General features: G+C 43.2%; 1 protein-coding gene and 1 non-coding gene across 2 annotated transcripts in view; both read left to right on the top strand.

The window, feature by feature from the left end:
• The window catches only part of LOC102963092 (myelin associated oligodendrocyte basic protein), a 64,971-nt gene extending 50,171 nt beyond the window's left edge, over nucleotides 1-14,800 (top strand). Inside the window, exons 5-7 of the mRNA XM_042999228.1 lie at nucleotides 4,049-4,256; nucleotides 14,534-14,608; nucleotides 14,721-14,800. The gene's annotated coding sequence lies outside the window, so the exon portion shown is untranslated. The remainder of the gene's footprint in view (nucleotides 1-4,048; nucleotides 4,257-14,533; nucleotides 14,609-14,720) is intronic.
• A 4,583-nt stretch (nucleotides 14,801-19,383) lies between these two features.
• LOC122230884 lies at nucleotides 19,384-19,487 on the top strand. Its single transcript, XR_006207953.1, has one exon. It is a non-coding gene; the product is annotated as a small nucleolar RNA U13 (small nucleolar RNA).
• Nucleotides 19,488-23,214: the final 3,727 nt, after the last annotated feature.

Genomic DNA, 23,214 nt, shown 5'->3' with positions numbered 1-23,214 from the left:
TGGCTTCTTTCACTTAGCATAATGCATTAGAGATTGAACTATTTGTTGCACAAATCAGCAGTTTTATTTTCATATTTATTTCTGGGTAGCATTCCATTATATGCATGTACCTATCATAGTTTTCCATTAACCAGTTGAAGCATATTTAGGTTATTTCCAATTTTTGATGAATAAAGTTGCTGTAAACATTCATGTGAGCGTAAATTTTCTTTTCTCTTGAGTAAATACCTAAAACTGGTATTGCTAGACCATATGTTAACTGCTAAATTGTTTTCCAAAGTGGTTGTACTATTTTGTATTCCCATTAGCAACGTGGGATGCTCTGCGTGCTTGTCAGCACTTGGTATTGTCAGCTTTAAAAACTTTATCCACTCCGATAGGTGTGCAGTGCTATCTCATCGTAGTTTTAATATTGTATTTTCTTAATGCCTAATGGTGTTGAGCATCTTTAAATGAACTTATATATCATCCACTAAAGATGGGTGATATTTGTTTATTGGTCAGGTGTGTGTTCAATCTTTTGGCCATTTTAGAAAGTGGGTGGTTATTTTCTTGTTATCGTGTTTTGGAAGTTTAAAAAATATGTCTGGATATATTTTAATGTGTATGCAAATATATCAAATTTAATATATTTATCAAATACATGTTTTGCAAATATTTTTTCCCAGTCTGTGGTTTGCTTGGCTTGCTTTCTCATTTTCTTAACAACGTCTTTTGAAGAAACAAAGGTTTAATTTTGATGAAGTCCAATTTATCATTTTTTTCCTTTTATAGATCACGCTTCTTGTATTGTATGTGGGAATTCTTTGCCTAACACAAGGTCACAAAGATTTTCTCCGATGTTTTCTTCTAGAAATCTAAAACTTTAGGTTTACATTTACATTGTTGTCCATTTTGAGTTAATATTTTGTAAATGATGTGAAGTATGGATTGAAGTTCAATTTTTTTTGCATATGGATATTCAATTGTTCCAAGACCATTTTTTTTTTTTAGAAGATTCTCCACTAAATGATTTTGCAATTTTGTAAAAAATGGGTTGACTATAATGTGTGAGTTTATTTCTGGACTTCCTATTCTGTTCTGTTAACCTATGTATCTTTCCTTTCAAATTTCAACTTGATTACTGTCGCATTATAGTAAATATTGAAATCAGTTTAATGTGAATTCTCCAACATTGTGCTTTATTTTTGAAATTGGTTGTGACTATTCTAGTTCCTCTGCTTTATCATACAAAATCTAGGGTCACTGTGTCCATTTATATAATATATCCTGGTAGAATTGAATGGGATTGTATTGAGGTTATAAATCAACCTGGTGAGAATTGCAACCATATTTAATACATGAACATAGTATATATCTCTCCATTCATTTAGATCCTTTTTGTTTTGCGGTTTTAGCACATAGATCTTGTACATATTTTGTTTGCTTTATAATGAAGCACTTTATGTTTTAGGTACTATTAACATAATATTTTTTCTATTTCAATTTCCCATTGTTCATTTCCAATATATAAAATATTATTGATTTTTGTATATTGATCATGTATCTTGTGATCTTACTAAACTCACTTATTATAGCTTTTTTCTGGGGTAGATTCTGGTATTTTCTACATTGACAATCATGTTGTCTGTGAATAGAGAGGTGTTTTTTTTTTTTCCCCTTTCAATAGGTATGCCTAGTTTTTGTATGGTTTAAACTATTATTTCACTGAGAACATTTTCTTCTTAGAGAAATAGTTTAACAAGATTAAGTCCTTGCCAAATTGGCTTTCTGGATTACTAAAAGGAGTTAGATCCCAAATTAGATGATCAGTTATGTGGACAGTCTTTATAATTTTCATTCTTCAGAGCTGTGCTACAAGAAGATGAGTAGGGCATTTTATATAGGGTTTGACTCTTGTGTAATAACTACCTGTTATTTTCCTATTGTGAATTGGTCAGTGGGGATGATGTGCAGAGTATTTCATGTAGGCAAAGAAGTCCCCTCCTGTGTCTGCAGAATCATCATTATGCTAGGGAGCCTTTGCATAGCCCTTTGATTTAAGAGCCTTCACACTTCTGGCTGATCAGATGGCCACCTCCCCCCTTGGCTCATCTGGAACCTTCCACTGCTACATTTCAGACCCAATAGTGTGCATCCCTCTTGCTGGAGTGTTCCTGAGTCTGGACCCGAAACTCTTATATCCCCAGAGTCTGACTCAGGGCTTGGCTGATCTTATTGACTGAATAAGACCTGGAAATACAACCTAGCTGTCATTCTGGCACAGCGGGAAGGGCAAGGACTCTGATACGAGGTTTGAGTCTGAGCTCTTCTGTCAAAGTTATTCTTGGAAAGCTCTATTTTTCCCATGTGTAAAATGAGGATGTTATCTTCCTCGTGAGTTATCATTGTGAAGGACTTAGTTCATCATCTAATCCTATTAGGTAAGTTGAAGTTATTAGAACTGTTATTTAATAGATACATTGTGTCACTTCATCTTGGCCCCTAGCAGATCCTCCTTAATTCCGTTGCTTCCTCTGGTTGAAATGGAGTTCAGGGGCGATTGCTGCCCAAACTGGCCATCCCCCGCCGCATCCGTGTGGCTGCCACTGTCAGTGGAGTGCTAATGAGAAAAATTAGGTGCTCACACCATCTAAGATGCCACAGTGGCTGGTTGCAGTGCGACCTGCACAGGTGATGCCTGGGATCTGTGGGCTTCCATATGCCTGCCAGCACCCGGGGTTTTGTATCTGGCATGATTTATGGCGGGGTCTAATATGAGCGGGCAGTCCCCCGTCTGAAGGGCATGCAGGCGATCCAGCAAATGTACAGTGATTCTCTTCTCAAATTTCAAGGGATGCATTCCAGCCTTCTCAGGCTACCATTCATTCCAAGAATTCCAGCCGAGTGTTTCTTTATTTTTCTCGGTATCCAGCCTTGTTAGCTTGATATGTAATTAGGGGTTTTGGAAAATGTTATTGCTAACACCTGAATACGAACTTTATTTCTGATTTTTAACCCTCCCCCCCCCCAAATTATAGGAAAAGCTGCGTTTCTCATAAGCTTAGTTTTCAGTGTGAAAGTATTGTACATTCCTAATGCACGTATCTTGATGGGGTTTCTTCTTCATTTGGTTTTTTTAAATTAAGAACTTTGGTGATGTTCTGTAATTATTTGACATGCCCTCATTTCCAAGGTGGCCACGTAGAGTTCTGCTGTCTAAATAAATTGTGGTTAATATAATGCAATCCCTCAGTTGGAGAGCAAGTTTGCAAGCAATTGTTGTCCAGAGCCACATATTTATAATGTGTGTGTGCATGTGCACGTGTGTGTTTAAGTTTACTTATTTATTTGAGAGAGAGAGAGAGAGAGAGAGAGAGAGCATAAGCAGGGGAAGGGATGAGAGGGAGGGAGAGAGAGGGAGAGAACCCAAGCAGATTCCATGCTGTTAGCACAGAGCCCACCGTGGGGCTTGATCCCATGAACCACAAGATCAGGACCTGAGCCAAAATCAAGAGTCGGATGCTTAACGGACTAAACCGCCCAGTTGCACCTATAATGTTTTTAGTGGTGTTATTTGAAACACAGTCTGTTCCCCGTCAAAATAAGAACATGTCAATATGGTCACAATTTCATAATGTGAGTTCATATACCCTAAGTGTATATATGTATACATTCATTTCTTTATGTCTATGGCCAGTAAAACTAGGTTTTTTGTTGTTTTTTTTTTTTTTTAGGAGTAGAGTGGTATTTTGATTTCCTTTGTGGTTTTATGTATTTTAAAATTATCTGCAATGATTAAAGTGTAAAGCAAGAATTGTTATACACAAACATAGAAGAACTTCAAAAGAATATCTTCTTCCTGGCCTGAGCCAGGGGAAAAAATTACATTATTTTGGCCAGATGCTGCCAGAATTGGGAAATTAAGCAAAGGGATATTAAGGTTAGATTTCCCAGCAGAATAACAACCCCAAAGGTAGTCTACAAATTCACAATTATGTTAACTGAGCACAGAGTGTTTGTTCATCACTTAGCAACACTGTGGATTTTGTTTCTCTTTGTAAACCAGATTGAAAAGGAAGAGCAAGCCGACCCCGCGGAAGAAGTGAGGGGGCAGTTTCAAGCGAATGGACCACCTCAGCACCTGGACTCACTGCTCCTTGACCCCCGTGCCCTTGGGCGAGTTATCTGGCTTCCAGTAGGATGCAGGGACAGACACCGGCTGATGTGGCAACAGCTGATGCCCACAGGCTCCTCGGTGCGGGGGCCGCCTGGAGGTGAGAGGGGGCGTCTCTGTGCGTCATGCTCCAGTTGGTGGGTCCCAGCAGTGGCCCTCGGGCTCCAGAACCCAGTGCATGGCTTCTATGGTCTCAGCTGCAGTCTTTTCTCCCTGAGAACATGCACGGGCTTTCAAGGTCTTTAGATCAGGATGGTCAAGTGGCAGCCCTTGTATTGTCCTCCAATCTCTGTTCTCCTCCCTCTCTGGCATCCTGTTGCCTAATCTGACTTTTGATCCTTGACCTTCTTCTTTGTAATTAATCCTCTGCCTGGTTCCTCTCTTCCCTCTGCCTTCGGGTTCCCATTTGACCTCCTTAATCAGTTCCCCGCACTGGCACACGGCCAGAGACACAGTTAGCTCTGGGGAAGATCCAAGTCCTTTTGAGTAAGATATTAGGTGAACAGATGAACCAGGCGTGCAAAGAAATTCCCAGGGAGGGTAGGGGTTGTCCAAGTCCACATGTCGGAAGCAGCCAACGTGCTGTGTCAGAGCTGAGAGTAACATTGTGAACAGGTAGCTCCTTCCCACTCCCCGGGCCTCTGTCTCCAACCTCACACAGGGATTTGTGAATGCCTTCTTCTGATCCCTGCCTGGGTGAGAGCATACACTCTCAGGCACTACCTTTGAGCCTTGTCCAATTCATCTGGACAGTCCCAGATTCAGAACTAATTGCTTCAATTCATTGTAACCTTGAGAAAGTTATCTGGGCTCACTCAATGACTTACCCTTGCCCCTCTCCCAAAGGTTCCTGGAGACCAGGCTGCTAAGAGGGCCCCTCTGTGAGGCCAAGTTGCTACTCTCCCACCCTCCCACCTCAGGACACCAGCAGGTGGCCCCAGGGCCTTTCACAGACCAGAAGGGGTACTCAGAGAGTTGCTATTTCCAGACCACAATGCCCCAAATTCTTGGGGAGGGCTGAATCCCTCTATGCTGTCTCTGGTTGGTGCCTCCACATACTATAGTGGGGTCAGGCAAAATAGGAGAGGAGAATTAAGTGTGGGAGAGGAGAGGAAGTTAGGGTAGATAAGCAGTCCAAGACTTCTCTCCCTATGTGGGAGGTTATCCCATGATATGTGTAAGTCTGAAACCAATTGTAATGGAGTAGGGTTAGGGTTTGACTTCTCATCTCTGATTTGCTCCCACTATCTATGGCCCCAAACTCAGGGAAAGAACTTTGACCTTGAGTATGGGATCTCCATCAGGGACATAGGAAATAATCCCCTGACTCTGCCTTGGTTAGATCACGTTCCCTACACACACACACACACACACACACACACACACAGACGCTTGGTGGGGTTTGCCCCTGGGTTAAGTGGAGGACTTTCAGATCATCTTGCTTTCCTGTGGACTGGCTTGTGTGTTTGTGTATATGTTGGGAAACTTGGCTTTGGGGGAATAGTTTTGGGCTCTCATGTTCTTTCCCAGGCACAAATACTAGAGAGACCCCCCAAGTCTCATTTCAGTTCCATGCTCCCTGGGGACCCTGACCACTGAAGCTGACTATGAGAGAAGACTGCACACTAATAGACTCCCTTCAGGGACTTGACTTTGACTTAGGGATCCACCATTTGCCTGGCAGTGGCTTTGAAAGAGTCTTTCATCATGGATCACTTTCCCTACTCACCTCAGAGCTGGGGGATGGAAGGAGAGGGGTTGGAGAAGGCTCATCTCTCTTGAGTCTCCAGTGGGATCCATTCCAGAAGCCATCCCTGCTTGTTTTAAGCCCAAGCTTGGCTAATTTGTTTGTTGGCTTTAAAGTTGGGCCTGAAGGGTGAGAAATACAGGCAATAGATCCAAGCTCAACCCCTCCTGAACCCCTCCAATGCTTTTCTATTAGGAGGCCAGTGGAGGGAAGCTGAAGCCATGACCCAGTCCCTAGGGCATAAGGCTCATTGCCTTTCCAGGTCTGGCCCACCCCACTTGTGATTCAGAAGCCCTTTCCCTACCCAGCAAGACCACACTTTCCTGTCTTCCTTCTTTTGTCTCCTTTTGTATGTGTAAATAATATGTTGTGATAGCTACTCAGTGCTTATACTCATTCGGGTCTGTTCTTATGCACTCTGCCTGTGATGCTCTCGTCCAAGATCTCTGCACTGGTGACTTCAGCTCAAATATCATCTCGGAGATGTTTCCCTTGGAAACTCACTGCGGTTTCCATAGTTACTCTCTATCTCGTCACTCTAGTTTTGTCAGTTGTGTTTGTCTTCACAGCACTCATCACCCTCGGGAATTATCTTGTTCATTTATTTGCTTGTTTACTGCTTGGCTGTCCTTCTGCTCCTAATGTAACTTCCATGACCACCAACACCTGTTTCCTGCCACATCCTCAGTTCCCAGCGCTAGGAGGAACTCAATAAACACTTGTTGACTGAATAGATGTTTGCTTGTTGTTTTTTTAAAATAGGAATGATTTTTCAGAAGTTTAGATTCTTTTGAAAAGTCAAAAGTGTCTACTGTACTTAGTAACAAGGAACCATTGGTGACATTTGAGGGCGCTCTTGGAGTAAATAGGAGACGATGTGACCATGAAGGGAAGCAGGGCATAGGGCAGTAGCTGGGGTGTCCCATGAACTCAGGAGACACTTGAGCTTGGTGAAGTCTAGTGGGAAGGAAACAGCAGAGCAGGTGTGCGAAGGAGGAGGAAATACTGAGTCAAGAACTGAGGAGGCAGGAGGGAGAATCTGGGGCACAGGTGAGGGGATCAGGCATGTAGCAGGAGTCCCTTTTCAGTGGGAAAAGGGGAAGGAGAAAAGAAGTGTGTAGATTCTGGTGGGTTGGCAGGGTCAGCGGTAGGGGCTCAAGGGCAGTTCCTGCCTGTGGCTTTGATCTTCTCTTGAAGTTGGAGGTGAAGTGACCTCTTCACAACGGGGTTAGTGGTGGTGTCAGGGGTCAGAAATATGAGGATGGTGGAGACAATTATATAGAGATCACTTCATCTCAAGTTTTTGAGATATACATATTTTTAAAAAAAACCCTTTGCCAGAGGAATTTAATTAACCAATTAATTAACAATTCAAAGCAACATTTTGCCACTAAGTCACTGCATACGACTTCATATTTAGATGTAAATCCTAGGCCTAAACTTGAGTCCCATATGGTCTCAGATGGAAGAAGAAGGAATAGGAGAAAGAAAGGCAGAGTCTAATCTTCTCAAGGAATAAAGAATCACGAGGAAGCTTTCACAAGGGGAAGCTGCAAAAATTCTGACAAATCATAGCAAGATGGGGCTGTGCTGTGAGACAGTAATTTGCTGAACGTCCATCTGGACTCTGTTCTAACACCAGAAAGATGTAGCAACTCAGGCCTGGAAGGGTCCAGGGAGGCTTCTGGACTGATTCCATAGCACAAGTCTCCGTTTCATTAATAATACCATTAGCAGGTACTTATGAGCTCTGCTTAAACAAAATGAAGTGTTCTTAATGGCTAAAGATGATTCCATTGACCCAACGGAACAGTGGGCAGTTGCAACTTGGAGAGATTTTGCATACTCACTCTTCTTGTTTGTAACATAGGTACACACTTGTAGGAGTGTTGGTTAAGGGTAGTGATAAAAATATCTTCTTTCTATGAAATATCAACTATGCATCCATCCTATACTACATAGTGTTTTGTGTTTGTAAATGGCTGCCATGAAACCATGACCTTGGGCTTCTTGCTATCATGCTGCGATCTAGAAATTTCCAAAATGAGTTTGATGGAGCCTTAGGGGTGCTTGGGGTGCCATGTTATGAGATGAGAAGGAGGTGGAGCCAACGTGGCTCCAATCTGCATCCCCACATCGACTAGGCAGATTTTAGGGTCTCTGTTGACTTCCAGTTTTATATAGATAAAGGGTTGCACTGGGATAAAAGAGTCTGACAATCTTCACCGTCATGACTGAAATCAAATACTGGTAAAATAATTATGCTAGTGACTTTCTATATGATTTTTTTAAATCAAAGAGTGTACTATTTGGCATTGCATCATAGGTTTGGGTTTAATTGACTGGTATTTCAGTGACAACTTATTTCCTTTTAGGCAACAATTCACCCACCACCAAGTTGAGTGTTTTGACCTTTGATCAACTGGCTAGGTTTATCCAAAGTACAGATGAGCAAAAGTACTAGATTAGCAAAGAGTCTTGATAATTATACCTGTATTTTATTTTTAAGCAAATTTATGTGAAAGTATTATATTCAACATGGTACTAAAAATCCATTTCTGTTGCATAAACTACGTGAACTAAATAGACTACATTAATAATACATAAAATAGGTTTGCGGAGAGTGGAGAAAATGGGAAGGCATAGCATAAATGGTGGTCTTCATCGCAAATCAAATATCTATTATATTTGAATCATTTGGTTCAAAAAGATCTCTGCACAATAGAACTAAGTTCTAAAACAGTGTTAAATCTAAGTACCAAAGTCATATTCACATTGGAGTTTGAAGCACATTCATTTTCCCAAGAGTCCATTCGTAACCACAGCTGGGGGCTGCGAGGTCCAGGGGTGGAATCTTGAGAGGCTGGTGCACTTCCCTCTAGAACCCAAAGGTTGTAAGTATTTTGTAGAGAGAAAAGTAGATAACCTCAAGTAACTAGGATCTCGAAAGAAGGTACTTTTACAGCAAGAGGGTCTAGGTTTCTAAGGTTTCCTTTCCTTCTAAGGAGGAAAGGTTGGGAGTGTCTGGGTCCACGCCTGAGAAGGTGGTGATGGCAGCTGGAAGTCTTTCGTGTGTTGATTAATGACGGATGTTCCTTATAAAGATAGGAAGTGATTTGCATCAGCGCTAGCCAAACCCGCCCTCCCTGCAGAAAGTAAGAGATATTGGGCCAGTCTTTGTTAATGAAGCCTCTAGGGCCACTATTAAAGGCCGATATATTAACAGATACTGAAAATGGGCCCTTGGCCCGGGTGGTGGTTCACACACAGCCCCCTGTTGACCTCCAGGCAAATCTGTTTGATTAATGCTGAAGTGAAGATACCCCTACTGTGACCGCCATCGCCCTGCCATCGAGGAGGGTTGGGTAGTCTGTCTTTCAGGGGGTGTGAGACTCAGTAGACATTCTGGCAACTTTCCATCAAGGAAGTTATGTTTGCCTGCAGATCAGAGGGTGAGTTTTTCCTGACACCTCATAGGTTACCCAGGTGGCGGCCCATTCACAGCTAATTCAGTCCTAGGCATGCCTCTTCCATAGCCGGAGAAAGGCGAATGGCACAGTGGGCAGTGAGTACCGGGGCAGTCACTCGCAGGGAGTGTCCCATGGGAGCCAGCCTGGCTTCAGGGACCTCTTATTGACAGGAGTTCCTTGGCGATCTTCCTGGGTTTGGTTTTATTTCTGAGATCTCTGAAGCACACCAGTCTCTGGGTTTGTGACTTGCAATTCCTGTCTCAGGAAGGCAGCACTCTCTTCCTACCCGGGAAGAAATCTTAATGCATCAAAAGGAAAGAGTTTGGTCTCTTAGGCTTTCTTTACCGCCACGTGGTGAGCCAACAGATTGCTACATAATCTATTTTCACTGCATTCGCCCTCTGTTTCTCGAATTCTCGGTAAACATCCCTTTCTGCAGCTGACAGCCTCTGTTCTTTCTCTCTGGCTTATAAGCTTTCTGAGTCAGACCCTTTGACGGAATCTTAGTTTTCTGCTGATAGAGATCATGAAGGACCGTTACTGCCAGCTGCAAGATTTTGCATTTAATTTTCAACTAGAGCTTTGGCTATAAGCAGAAAAAAAAAAAAGAAGAAAGAAAGAAAGAAAGAAAAAGAATAATTTTCCAACTTTTGTCTTCCAGTTGATGTCTTGCTGACATCTCATTATTTGGCTCGGAATGTAAATGGTGTCTGTTTTCCTCAACTCTTGTTACTGTGGATTTTGGTGCCATCTGATATCCCTGACTCTCTCCCTTCTTCCTGTGGGAATCTGCCAATTCACTCCTATTTTTAAAATGACCCTGTTTATCTCCTTCCCTGTGATTTTTCTCCGCTGATGCAAAGATGAACGGCGAGTGGTTTGAGATGCAGAGCACATTTATTCAGAACTTCAACTTCATTATTTTCCTAAGCCACAGCTTCTCTCTGAGCCCGGAGATTCTCCTGATTTGCTTGCTGATCTCAGTAGGTACGGCTGGGAGGGTAGAGACAGCCAGGGCTGTGGGGGGGACCACAGCCTTCTCTCCACTCTGCCTCCCCCAACGGCTACGCCTTCCTCTTCAGCTCATGTCTTCCTTCCGGTTTCAATCTCATCTGTCACTCATCTGTTTTCCTACAACTCAAATTCACGAAAGACTTCGGTTTTTATTTTTATTTATTTTTATCTTTTTCTTTATTTGTTTTAGTAGGCTCCCCGTGTAATGCAGAGCTCAAACCCGATCCTGAGATCAAGAGTCGTGCACTCAACTGACTGAGCCAGGCAGCCACCCCAAAGGACCATGGTTTTTAGATTTCTTTTTTTAATATTATTTTGTTTTATTATTAAAAAGATTTTTTTAATGCTTATTTATTTTTGAGAGAGAGGGTGGAGGCGCAAAGAGAGAGGGGTGACAGAGCCCCCGAAGTGGGCTCTGAGCTGAGAGCAGGCCGCCAGATGTGGGGCTCAAACTCATGAACTGTGAGATCATGACCTGAGCCGAAGTCTGATGCTTAACCAACTGAGCCACCCAGGTGCCGCAATTATTTATTTATTTTAAGTGTTTATTTTATTTTTGAGAGAGAGAGAGAAAGAAAATGAGTGGGGGAGGGGCAGAGAGAGGAGGACAGAGTATCCGAAGTGGGCTCCACTCTGACAGCAGAGAGCCCAACTCAGGGCTCGAACTCACCGACCACGAGATTATGACATGAGCTGAAAATCAAGAGTTGGTCGCTCAACAGACTGATCCACCCAGGCGCCCCTGGTTTTGAGATTTCTAGCAGGGCTACCAACAGCCTCCGTGCATTTTTATTGCTCTGGTTTTCACACTATCTTCACTGCCCCTCCCCCCCCCCACCCTCGCCCCAGCTTTTGTTCCCAGCTGCTGAGATTCTGCCCAAGCCTGAGTCACCCAGATCCCCACCGTCAGGAGACCAAGGATGATCCAGATGGGCTGATGACCCACAGACGGTTCATTCTCATTTCATGTCCTTCCAATTCCAGTTTTCCTCACCTTCCCACATGGTGTGGTGCCACCAGGCCTTGCAAATGTGGTCATCTGAGTTGGGATGGTTACATCATGGCCGACTCTACCTCCTTAACTTGCGTTCACCTGCAATTTTAATTTGCTGGTACTTGCATTGTCTCATGTCTCCAAAAGTCCTTAGTCACATACTTGAACCCAGGTTCTCATGCGATCCCCACCCTTTTCTTCTGGTGTAAGTTTCACTTCGGTGAACTCTTGGAGTCCCAATAAGAGAATCTCTGGAGTCCAAAGGACTTTGCACCAAATGTGCATGTGGGTGGGAGAGGAGAGGGAGAGAGATTCCTCCCTTTTTGTGGCTTCTTTCCTTCTGTGGCTTCATGTGCCTTGGGAGAGGTGGTTTCTTTCTCTTCCATTCCTTGTCTTCCCCTTGCTCAAAATCATATGCAGGTGGAAGGTAGAGGCCCCGTGGCAAGGGTAAACCTAGTGATGCCTCTTACCCATGCAGAACGAGGTTTGGTTGGCATGTCATTCCAATTTCCTCTCTCTGCTGACTTGTGAAATGCAAAGTTGCTGTGAGATGAAAAAGCGTTCATGTACATACATCACCCAAGAAAGCTTCATATAGCTGCTTCTTAAGGCAGCTCTGCGTTCTGAACATTTTTAACCCTCTCTGGGATATGACTCCTTTAGAACAATGTTATATAGTGACTTGCTCATACAAAGATGCATTATGCCAACCAACCTGTTTAACCTAGGACATTATTTACACAAGAGAAAAATCAGGCGTGTGTGTGTGTGTGTGTGTGTGTGTGTGTTTTCTTCCTAGATATAGAACTCATTTTGTCTTAAAATCTGAGTCCCCATTTAAAATGTTTAGGCGACTACTTGGACTTTGCTCTCCACCCGTGTTTTTTTAGGAGCCCTCCTTCTTTGGGACCCTGGAGCAGTAAGCACTTTTGTGCTTGTATCTAAGAGATCAAAATAAAAGTGCCCTCAAGTCCAGGGACAAATGTACTCATCACAAGTGTCCTTGGCCAACAAGGCCAATATTTGTTGACTGAATACATAAGGAAAATATATTGAAGAAAAATATCATTTAGAGTTTTATTGAGTATTTTAGTAAAGACTTAGAAATGAAATTTCCAACCATCAGAGCATGAGAGCCCAAGCTCACACAACTATTCCAGAGGATAACTGAGTTCACCTAAGTATAAGATGCCGTTTCTTCCATTCATCCAGGACTGGAGACCAGGGTTCACAAGGTGTATTGAGCATGCCCTGTGTTGACGAGTGCTTGCTTTATTGGTTGATAGTGTCGTGATGGGAAGTGTATGGGTATGGGTCTGGGCCAAATCATTTTTCCTCTGCCCCGAGCAATAGTCTATGGGTATTCCTATTTAGGTTTTATCTGCAATTAATATTTATAAAGTAAGACTTCATTTGAATACGTTAACCTCTCAGTATAATCTGACTTAATATATATCTTGATTTTTAAAAAATTAACTCAATTTCTTGGTATTTCTTATCATGTTATCTACATCTTGGCTGTTTTGCAAAATTTCAATACCTTCAGATAAGAGCAAATATAGTAAATTAGTATGTTTTCCAATTGTTGGTGTGGAAAGCAGTGCCTCGAAGAAAGTTTCAGGAAAATGAGCAAGGACACTGGATTCTGGAAAGGGCATTTGTGTGCAGGAAAGAAATTGAGCGGGGACATGGCTTTGCTTCTCACTAGCTGCATGACTTTGGACAAGTCGTTTAAGCCAACGTTCCCTTCTCAGGGCTGCCTTGCGGACTAAAGAAGATAAAATTTTGAGTTTAAAAGATTTAGCACACTTACATGGAAATAAGCTTTCAGAAGGAATATTATAAAGGGTGCTAGTTGACAGAGGTCAGCTTACGCATTTTTAGTCACATAGAACTCCAGGAACCTCAATACTGTGATTAAATAGAGTCTAGGTGGCCTGTTGATTGGTATAGGACAATACTTAGAGGCACTTTGGACCGGGAAAAGGATGTGTTGGTTCCATACTCTGGACAGAGAACCTTGCATGCACTACCTGTAACCCCCCCAGCTAAACAAACCCTGAGGTGGGACGGCCTTGAGGAACACGAGATATTTGGCAAAGCAAAACACTTTATCTTGCCAAGTGGGGTTTACAATGTTAGCGTACGATTGTAGGATTGCAGAGCCAAAGGGCTCTGGACAAAGAGGGGGAGTTCAGGAATTATGGGACAGAAGAAGCAGGAAGAAACTCCAAAGGAATAAGGTGGGTGAAGAGAAAGACTTTGGAAAGAGAATACAATAGACTTGATGGCAAAATTTAAGTATTACCAAATGGCTTGTGAGGTAGTCTTTGCTTAAGTGCCTCTTGAAATCTTCAATTTTTTGAAGGATTTTTTGAAGTAGGATTTTTTTTTTCTTTTTGGGATGCATTAACATGTTGAGCGTGAATTTTTAAAAATGTTTATTATTTTTGAGAGAGAGAGAGACCAAGCAAAGTGGGGGAGGGGCAGAGAGAGAGGGAGACCAAGAATCCGAAGCGGGCTCCAGGCTCTGAGCTGTCAGCACTGAGTCTGACCCAGGGCTCGAACCCATGAACCATGAGATCGTGACCTGAGCTGAAGTCGGACACTTAACCGACTGAGCCAGCCAGGCACCCTGGTTGAGCTCAGGTTGTGATCTCACCGTTCGTGAGTTTGAGCCCCACATCGGGCTCTGGGCTGACAGCTCAGAGCCTGGAACCTGCTTTGGATTCTGTGTCCCCTCTCTCTCTGCCCGGCCCCCACTTGCACTCTGTGTGTGTGTGTCTCTCTCTCAAAAATAAATACACATTTAAAAAAATTTTTTTAAAAAGTAAAAAATGAGCTCTGACCGGAACCTCTTAAGTTGTGCGTCTCTCTCTCTTCCTCAGAAAGCTTCCTTTCAGATGGAAGCGACCAAAAGAAACAGGATGCAGCTTATATGTTTGCTTATATATATACTCTTTGACCCAATCATGGGACCAGAGGACATGAGGTTCTAGGATTTGCCCAGCTTCAGACACCTACCCAACCGTGGTCAAGGAGCAGTACCTGTTTCTGAAAAAGGTGGGGGGAGGCCGATCGAGGCCATGCAGGTACAATCCTGGGAGAATAATATAGAGTTCTAGTGTGACAGGTTTCTTTTATCCCAACAGCCTTGTGAAGATGTCATCCTACTGTCTTCTGACGGCCAATGGGAAATACGTTGTCAGTCTGCCTGTCCTTCCATTGTAAGTAAACCGTATTTTCCCTTTGATTAAGATTTTTCTCTTTGTCTTTCATTTTCTGAAGTTTCACTCTGATGTCATTAAATACAGATTTATTTTTATTTATTTTGCTCAGGACTCAAGTTTCTTCAATTTGAAGATACATATCTTTCTTCAGGGATGCATGAAAAAAAAAAAGAGAGATTGTTGTATAACCATCATAATGGCAAAAATTAAAAATTATCGTGTTGGCAAAGATTTGGGGAAAATTCTGATAAGCCATTGATGAAAATTTATAAATTATCGTGGTACTTCTGGGGTCCAATCTGGGGATGCTAGCAAAACAGAATATTGTATAACTTATGATCAAGCAATTATTTTAAAAAAGCAATTATAATTTTAGGTACTGATCCTGGAGAAAACTTGCATTTATGGGAAAAGGAGGCACACATACAGCTGTTCAGCAAAGCCTTGTTTGCCATTGGCAAAAAAAAAAAAAAAAAAAAAAGAGAGAGAGAAAGGGAAAGAAATTAATAAAAATGTCCACTAATAGGAGAATGAGTAAATCAATGATGGTATGTTCATAAATAAAATTTTGAACAGCAGTTAAGACAAAGTGAAACATATATGCCTACACCAGATAAACACATTTGGAAGACAAATGAGGAATAGAAAAAGCAAATAGTAGATGGTAACTGCAATCTGATGCCCTCTGTGTACTTTTTAACCACCCACAGTATTATATTTCCACAGTAAGCAGAAACCATGAGCTCTCAAATGCTCTCTATAATGGAATCAACTTTTAAAAAATGACAACAAAATGAAAACCTATCCAAGAAATATCCAAGAAATATCTATCCCCCTGGAAGTCAAAAGGAAGATCTGAAATGATTCCTGGTTTGAAGAAATAACAAAAATTAAGTAAATAGAAATTAAAACCTGTATAGAAACGGTCAACATTATTAGCCAGACACAAATGTGTTTGGAGGGATAAGTGGGAGACTAGTGATCAGCCTCGGGTCTCTCCAAGGTCACAGGTCTTAGAAAATAGAACCTTTTCCCTGAGTCCATTTTGGACCTGGCTGGTGCTGTGGCTTCAGCAGGTGTCTGACATGGGGACAAAGGTGTAGAGTTAGAGTATATCCTCCTTCCCAACCTTCCTATAGTAATAGGTAGGAAAGCACAGTAGAAGATAATGGAATGTTGTAGAATGTGGAGGGATGTAAAATGGGCAGTATTAGGAGAGGGAGGCTCAGAGTACAGGAGAGTGAGCGCATCCGAAACAGTCTTGTGCTGGGGTCTGGGTGGCCAAGCACAGGCAGATGTCTGTAGCTCCAACAAGGCCGTGGCTCTGTGTCCTTGAGCGAGCACAGCCCGACCCAGCCAAGTTTCAAAGGCAAGTGGGAATACGGGGGTAATGCCAGAGGAAGTCTGCTCAAGGTGTGGGGCTGGGGGGTGAGGGAAACCAGAGATTAGGGAGGAAGAATGCTGGACTCCAATGAGATACAGCTCAGAAGCCCATACCTCCACAAAGAAGGATCAGGCCACATGCTGTCCCAAGGCAGCTGGAAGGTGAGGCCAGGGGAGGCCACTTCTCTGGGCAAGTGGCAATAACAAGGCAGGGGAATTGAACTACACAGAGCCTTCAGGTACAAATGTTTCTCCTGCCTAAACTCAGGTGCTAAACGAACAACAAAATGAGAACCTCTACTATGAACACTTTTCAATGATAGATATGAGAGGCCATTACATTCCTGGGAATGACACCAAGGGGTGCCATGACAGACAAATTAGTGGGTCAGTCCCACTCAGATCCAATAAGGAAACTTAATATTCCTTTGGCCCATTTTAGATTTTGGCAAAGCCAGACCTCGTACTCAGAGCTTGCTTGGCTCTATCCTCCATATCATCCAGAAGATACAGTTATTACAGAAAGCAAAATTGGGGCGCCTGGGTGGCTCAGTCAGTTAAGCGTCCGACGTCGGCTCAGGTCATGATCTCACGGTTTTTGAATTCGAGCCCCGTATTGGGCTCTCTGCTGTCAGTGTGGAGCCTGCTTCGGATCCTCTGGTCCCCTCTCTCCCTGCCCCTCCCCTGCTGGTTCTCTCACCTTCTCTCAAAATAAATAAAAATAAATAAATAAAATTAAAAAAAAAAGGAATGCAAAATTGAGAAGCCAACACATTGGTGTGTATTAATTCATGTAAACTTTGGATATTAGCACAGAAATGTTAATGACTAGAAATTACCAAATTCTCTGTGTTTGTCTGTTGTGGAAATAAAACCCCCTGGGGATGGATGAAAAATATCTGGAAATTACTTGAAACCGGTGGATAACTAAATGGATGTTACAACTAAAACATGCTATAATCCAACTGTATTTTTTTGTCTTCTAAGGGTTGGCTTTGGCAAGCACCGTGCAGTGAATATGCAAAAAAAAAAAAAAAAAAAATTACATAAAGCCCCAAAAGCTGTTCTATGTAAACTTCCCGAGTGGGGGATTTTTGACCATAATCTTTGGTATATTAACTATGATAATTCTGTATGTTAATTGATTTCATGTTCTGACGTTTTGACTGGTTTGGGGAAAACTGAATTGTCCCAAGGTTGAACCCAGAGTTGTGCTGGTAAATGTTTAACGGCTGGCTCTTTGGGTGGAAAGCCCTGATTTGCAGTGTTTGCCAATTTCCGTGGCAGAAATACGTCCACCATGGCTGATTGCAAGCCATGCGCGTGATGTCACTGAATGCAGAATCGGGAGCCATGTATACCGCTGACCCTTGTAAGTTGGCGTAGGCCACTGTATGTACCCAAGGGCGTGTGTGAGACTGCAGTTTTTTACTAAAACTTCTGCCCCATAGATAGACAAAGGCACTAGTGAAAGAAAAAATATATAAAGGGAAAATAAAATAAATTCAAGTTGGGAGCTCAAATGGTGATAATTGACAGTGGATTTCTTTTTAAGAAGCGGTATTTGTGCATATTCCGCATTTTATTATCTTTTATTATGCGAACGAGGTATCGATGTATGACACTGAGTGTTCGGAACTCTGTGTCATTGGTGTTCTCCTAGACGAAGGCTAGGGCTTCTTCCCTTCCAGATGTTGATGTGAAGTCAGCATGACCCAAGAATCGATGGCACTTGCCTACCGTGAAGCCAGTTTCGGGACGGCCGAGCTGAGGTTCAAGACAGAAGAAAAAATATGGAGCCTTCTGAATTTGGGGGAGACAACGCAATTTAGACCCATGGTTTGGTATGATAATATAGTGGGTTTTTAAAAAATTAATATTGATGAGGGGCGCCTGGGTGGCTCAGTCGGTTGAGTGTCTGACTTCGGCTCGAGTCGATCTCGCGGGTCGTGAGTTCAAGCCCCACATTGGGCTGTGTGTTGACAGCTCGGAGCCTGGAGCCTGCTTCGGATTCTGTGTCTCCCTCTCTCTCTCTGTCCCTCCCCCACTGGCTCGCTCTCTCTCTCTTTCTCAAAAATAAGTAAACATTAAAAAATTTTAAAAAATTAAATTACATTGATAGTAATACAAACAAGGAAAATTGGTTGTTGAACAAATGAAATGGATTAATAAACTCTTCTGTAAGGGCAGGGCAAGAAGAACTTATTAAAATAGAGGTGAACTGGAAATCTCAATAAGAATTATAAGCATTTTTTAAGGGAGGCTTTGTCTGTTCTGTCCCTACAGTGATTGTAATGATGTAAAATAAATAGATAAATAAAAAAGATAAAACAGAACTGGCCGAGAAACATACCTGGTCTCTGAAATTGTTTACTTAAAAAGCTGTGTGCTGATGACTACAAATTATGTGAGGCCTACACTTGAGGTTTTAAAACCAACAGCTGGAAAATGCCAGATGCTAGTTTTCTCTATGAAGAGATGGGCTGGTAGCAGGAGGGTGTCAGAAGGGGCATCGCAGGACATTATCAGTGTGCCAAAGATCTCCGTGAGATGCGGTTGGCTTGATTAGCCAAGGATGCCAGCAGATTGGACAGAACCAGGATTTCTGGATATTCCAGCAATGACCTGTAAGAGTTCTTTGCCTCATCTTTCCAGTAGTAAATCACCATCTTCCCTAAGCGTTGCCAGCCGCGTTTGCACGGTGGATAGAGGCATCCCCCGGAATTGACACGAAGTTTTATCAACTAGCCAGCAGATGTGCACTATTGCAAATTATGTCATGTTGTGCTGGCCATTTATCCAACAAGGATTCACTGTGCACAGGCAGGAGCTCTACATCCTATTTCTGTATCACTTTTATTACCGTGTGGCTATGTGCCTTGGATAGCAAATCGGAGCCACCTTCTCTACCTGACTAAGCCTCACCCGAAGGGGAGAAAATCCTACAGGTGTCACAAAACGTTAAATGGACACTGATGAACAAAAAATTTTGAGTGGGCAATACCAAACAAACAAAAAAAAAGCATGCTGGTAAAAAAGTATCAAAGGTATTTAAAAAGGAAAACGATAAATAAAAGGGAAAATATGCCATAATAATGTAAATTTTAACCGAGCTTTTCTTTCTAAGGAGATTTTAAAATTAAAGAAGGAGGGGCGCCTGGGTGGCGCAGTCGGTTAAGCGTCCGACTTCAGCCAGGTCACGATCTCGCGGTCCGTGAGTTCGAGCCCCGCGTCGGGCTCTGGGCTGATGGCTCGGAGTCTGGAGCCTGTTTCCGATTCTGTGTCTCCCTCTCTCTCTGCCCCTCCCCCGTTCGTGCTCTGTCTCTCTCTGTCCCAAAAATAAATAAAAAACGTTGAAAAAAAATTTTTAAATTAAAGAAGGAAAAGAGATCCTTTTGTAGTTCGTAAGTGTGACAATTGGATGTTCACGCCGTTGTGTGACATGCGCCTCCCTTAAACCTTGTTACGATGTCAGCACATTACCCGTCTGATGTGGAAAAAAATAAAGAAAGAAGGAAAAGAAATAAGTGAAGGAACAAAGTACAATGATAAGGAGTAAGTTTGGTCATAAATATATGAGGGAAAAGACGCTTGCATTAAAAACAACCAAAAGTACCAAAACCAAGTGGAAAATGGGTCAACACCATGCGGGTTGATGTGTCTGTAAGTAAGAATTAAAGGTATGATGAAACCAGTGAAGAAAAGGTCATTTAACACCAGTTGGTGCCTCTGATAACATCCCGCTCTTAGCAAAATTTGTATCTGAGACACATACTGTGGTTTATTCTGCAAAATTGGAATGGGACCAACTAACAACAGATTTATCATCAAGAAAGGATGGGACAGTTGCCCGGCATATGCAAGTTAGGGGGTCAAACCACTTTCCCCAAAGGAGGTGGTAATGGAGGTGTGCTTTGGGCAAGAAGTCAGCAGCGCTGTGGGACAGTCTGATGGATGTGTGATGGAGGCACCCGGTGAAGACACAGTGGGAATAAGGGAGGAACAAAGGAAAGAGGGTGTTGGCTTTGTAGAACACATAGATCCAAGGGGGGGGGGCTTCAATCCTGTGGGCACCACCCATGGTCAGTGTCAATGACTTGGGGTTGGCAAGTTCTCTTTGTTTAGACTTCTCCGCCATGGGGGTCACCGTGAGGATTACAAGTCAGATGGGATTCATAGTAATGGAGAAAGTCTACTGCTCTAAATAAACTGTCCTTGCTCCCACCATCTCTGAGGGACAAGTGGGACTCCTGGAGAGAGGTTAAAAAGGGAGGCTGTCAGCATATGAACATCCCTCCTTTACTGACTCTTTAAATAACTGAACAGAACGTGTAGCAATTTGAGGGATATTGTTCTGGACAGCACTGAACACCTACTGCATGGATGTACGTGAAAAAAAAAAATCCAGAAGGCTCTTTCTCTAGGCCTTCTATAAGCAGGAGAAACAGGGATATTTGCAGGTGGTGAACAGCAACTCGAAGAGAAGAAAAGGCTGACTTATTGGTGATTGTTGAGCAAGGCTGGGTTGTCAGCCCCGTTATGTACACTCAGAAAAACTTAGGGCTATTTTGAAGAGTTCAAATTCTTTGCTTCACGGATCGGGGACTTGAAGTTGTTTTTGGAACAGATATGTAAATGCTGTCTCCTTTCTGTAGTCATAGGCTGGTGAATCGATAATCCGAATAATGTTCTACTTACAAATGCACTCATTCCTACCCTCACTCTCTCACTTCCCTTCTTTGCTTCTCTGTTCATACTGAATGGTTTATATTATGTAGTTTTTTGATGATGCCCCACTGCTTCCTGGTTCTTGCCATCACTACCTGACCCTTATGTGGCCCAGCTGTGGCTTTCCCTCTAGGTCCTGGGCCATGGCTTCTACTTGGCACTGAGGATCTGGGCCATCTGCTTGGCTTTGCTCCTCTGACTAAATTCTAATACCCATGGGCCTCCATGCCCCCATCCCAAGACACAAGTGGACCAGATTACTCATCTCTCTCATCGTGGGTCAATCTTTCTCTGTTCTCTTATATTGCAGAAAGAATTTTGCTTGAATTAATTCTTCACTAATATTAGTGTAACACAGAATGGATCCTACAGTTTCTTACAAGAGCGGGTGAAGTTTTGGAATAAGAAATGTTCCCATGCATAGGCGTCATCTGAGTCTGTAAGAGAGCTCATGTTCTAAAACAATTCCTTAGAACCACAGACCTGTAGAAGGAGCATAGACATCAGTCTATAGTCCAACGGGCCTAATTTAACAGGGGAAAGAAAAAAACGAGTTCCAGAGAGGGTAGATGAATTGCCATGAGTCTCTCAGAAAAGCTTCACTGGCAGCCACACTTCCTGGCCCACTGTTCGAGACACTTTCTATCATTAAGAATGCTTTAGGGGGCGTCTGGGTGGCTCAGTCGGATAAGCGTGCGACTTTGGCTCAGGTCACGATCTCACAGTTTGTGAGTTCGAGCCCTGCCTCGGGCTCTGTGCTGACAGCTCAGAGCCTGGAGCCTGCTTCAGATTCTGTGTCTCTCTCTCTCTCTCTGCCCCTCCCCGACTTGTGCTCTGTCTCTGTCTCTCAAAAATAAATAAATGTAAAAAAAAAAATGAAAAAAAAGAATGCTTTAGTAAGATACATCATTCTGGAGATCGTGAGGACAACTTTGAGTAGGGAGGGAGGCAGAAAAAACATCTAGGAGGCTGTTGTGAAGGTCCAGGAAAGAGATGATGAGGGAATGGAGGCTAATGTTCAAGGAGTAGACAGTCATTCATTCATTGGACTCGAATTTCCTCACCCGCAAATGACACAAAGATCCATCTACCCCATCTGTACCATTCCCAGGGATCAACCATTCCAAGCCGAGCTCATATTGTATATACGGAGCCATGAAAGGGATCTCCAGGTGGTTCAGTACGGGTAGCATGTAGGTGGCATGTAGGAGCAAAGGGGGAGATAATCCACTCTGTGGAATTAGAGTTTCCTTGCAAAGTCTGCAACAGATGTTCGTTGCACCCAAGGGCTCAGCCCTTGGGAAGTTTCCAGAGGAGGGTCCGGCACAGAGTCGAGCTACTGAAAGCTCCACCTAAAGAGAATGCAAACACAACGACCACAGCTTCCGTCTGAGAACCGGGAGCCATAGCACAGTGGGCAGAGGAGGCGATGATGGAGGCCATGGGGGGACACCTGGAGCAGGGAGGAAGTGGGTGTCCCAGACCATGGCCAAGAGCAGTCCTGAGAACAGGGGGAATAGCGCTGAGGAAACAGGAGGGTCTGAGGCTGCCCCACTGGATGGAGCACACACTCGTTCACAGAGTCTTAAATGTATTTATACGTCAGAGCCAACTCAGCACGCACTGGACACTGTTAAGTGTTTACTCGCAATGAGCAATGCTTCCGAATGTGGTTTTCAGAACAAACCGATCGTTCCCATGCCCGGCCGAGCCACTTACCCGTCAGCACAGACCATATAGCCACCATTTCTCCCGTTGCACTGACATGTGTTAAGGATTTACTGAGCTACGCCCTATTAGGTATTTCATAAGCTGATAGGCTACCTTATTGAGTCATACTTCAAGCTCTTTAAACATATCATATTTTAGACGAGAAGAAAAGAAGCTCCGGAGACCCGCCCAGAAGTCACATAGCTGACATTTAGAGGATCTGAGATTCTGACACATGGGCAAGCCCTCTTTTCCCGGTAAATCTCAGAGAGCTGATGCTGCCTGGTGTCCGCCTCCGAGGCTGCCAGGCCTTGGGGTTCCTTCCCTCAGGGACGGGTGATTCCCGCTGTTGCTGTCCCCTCCCCCGTGGAAGTGGCTGACCTGCTCCTACATCGTCTGCTCTTTGGAGCAAGACCAAAGATCAGAGGCCCCAGCTTCACATGGGAATTTGTAGTGACCGAAACCCTGGTTCTCACACTTTCCGGCCTTGCTCCTGATTTGGGCCACAGCCTATTCTCCCCACGTATGCTCCATCATCTGTCTCGTTCATCTTAATTTAAAAAAAAAAAAAGTCATCATTTATTGATGGCTTACTGTGGGCCAGATACCGAACTTTAGCTGTATTTCATTTTCACACAGCCCTTTGAGACACATCGCTTTGTTATCCAAGTTTTAGAGAAGAAGAAATAAATCAGCCCAGCGACGTTAATAAGTCACTCAAGGTTCCGTAATTAGTCAGGAGTGAAGCTGGGATTTGAACCCAGTAGACCGGACCCTGGCTT

The sequence above is a fragment of the Panthera tigris genome, chromosome C2, assembly GCF_018350195.1.
Source record: "Panthera tigris isolate Pti1 chromosome C2, P.tigris_Pti1_mat1.1, whole genome shotgun sequence".
NCBI lineage: Eukaryota > Metazoa > Chordata > Mammalia > Carnivora > Felidae > Panthera > Panthera tigris.
This window is presented reverse-complemented; position numbering and strand designations above follow the sequence as displayed.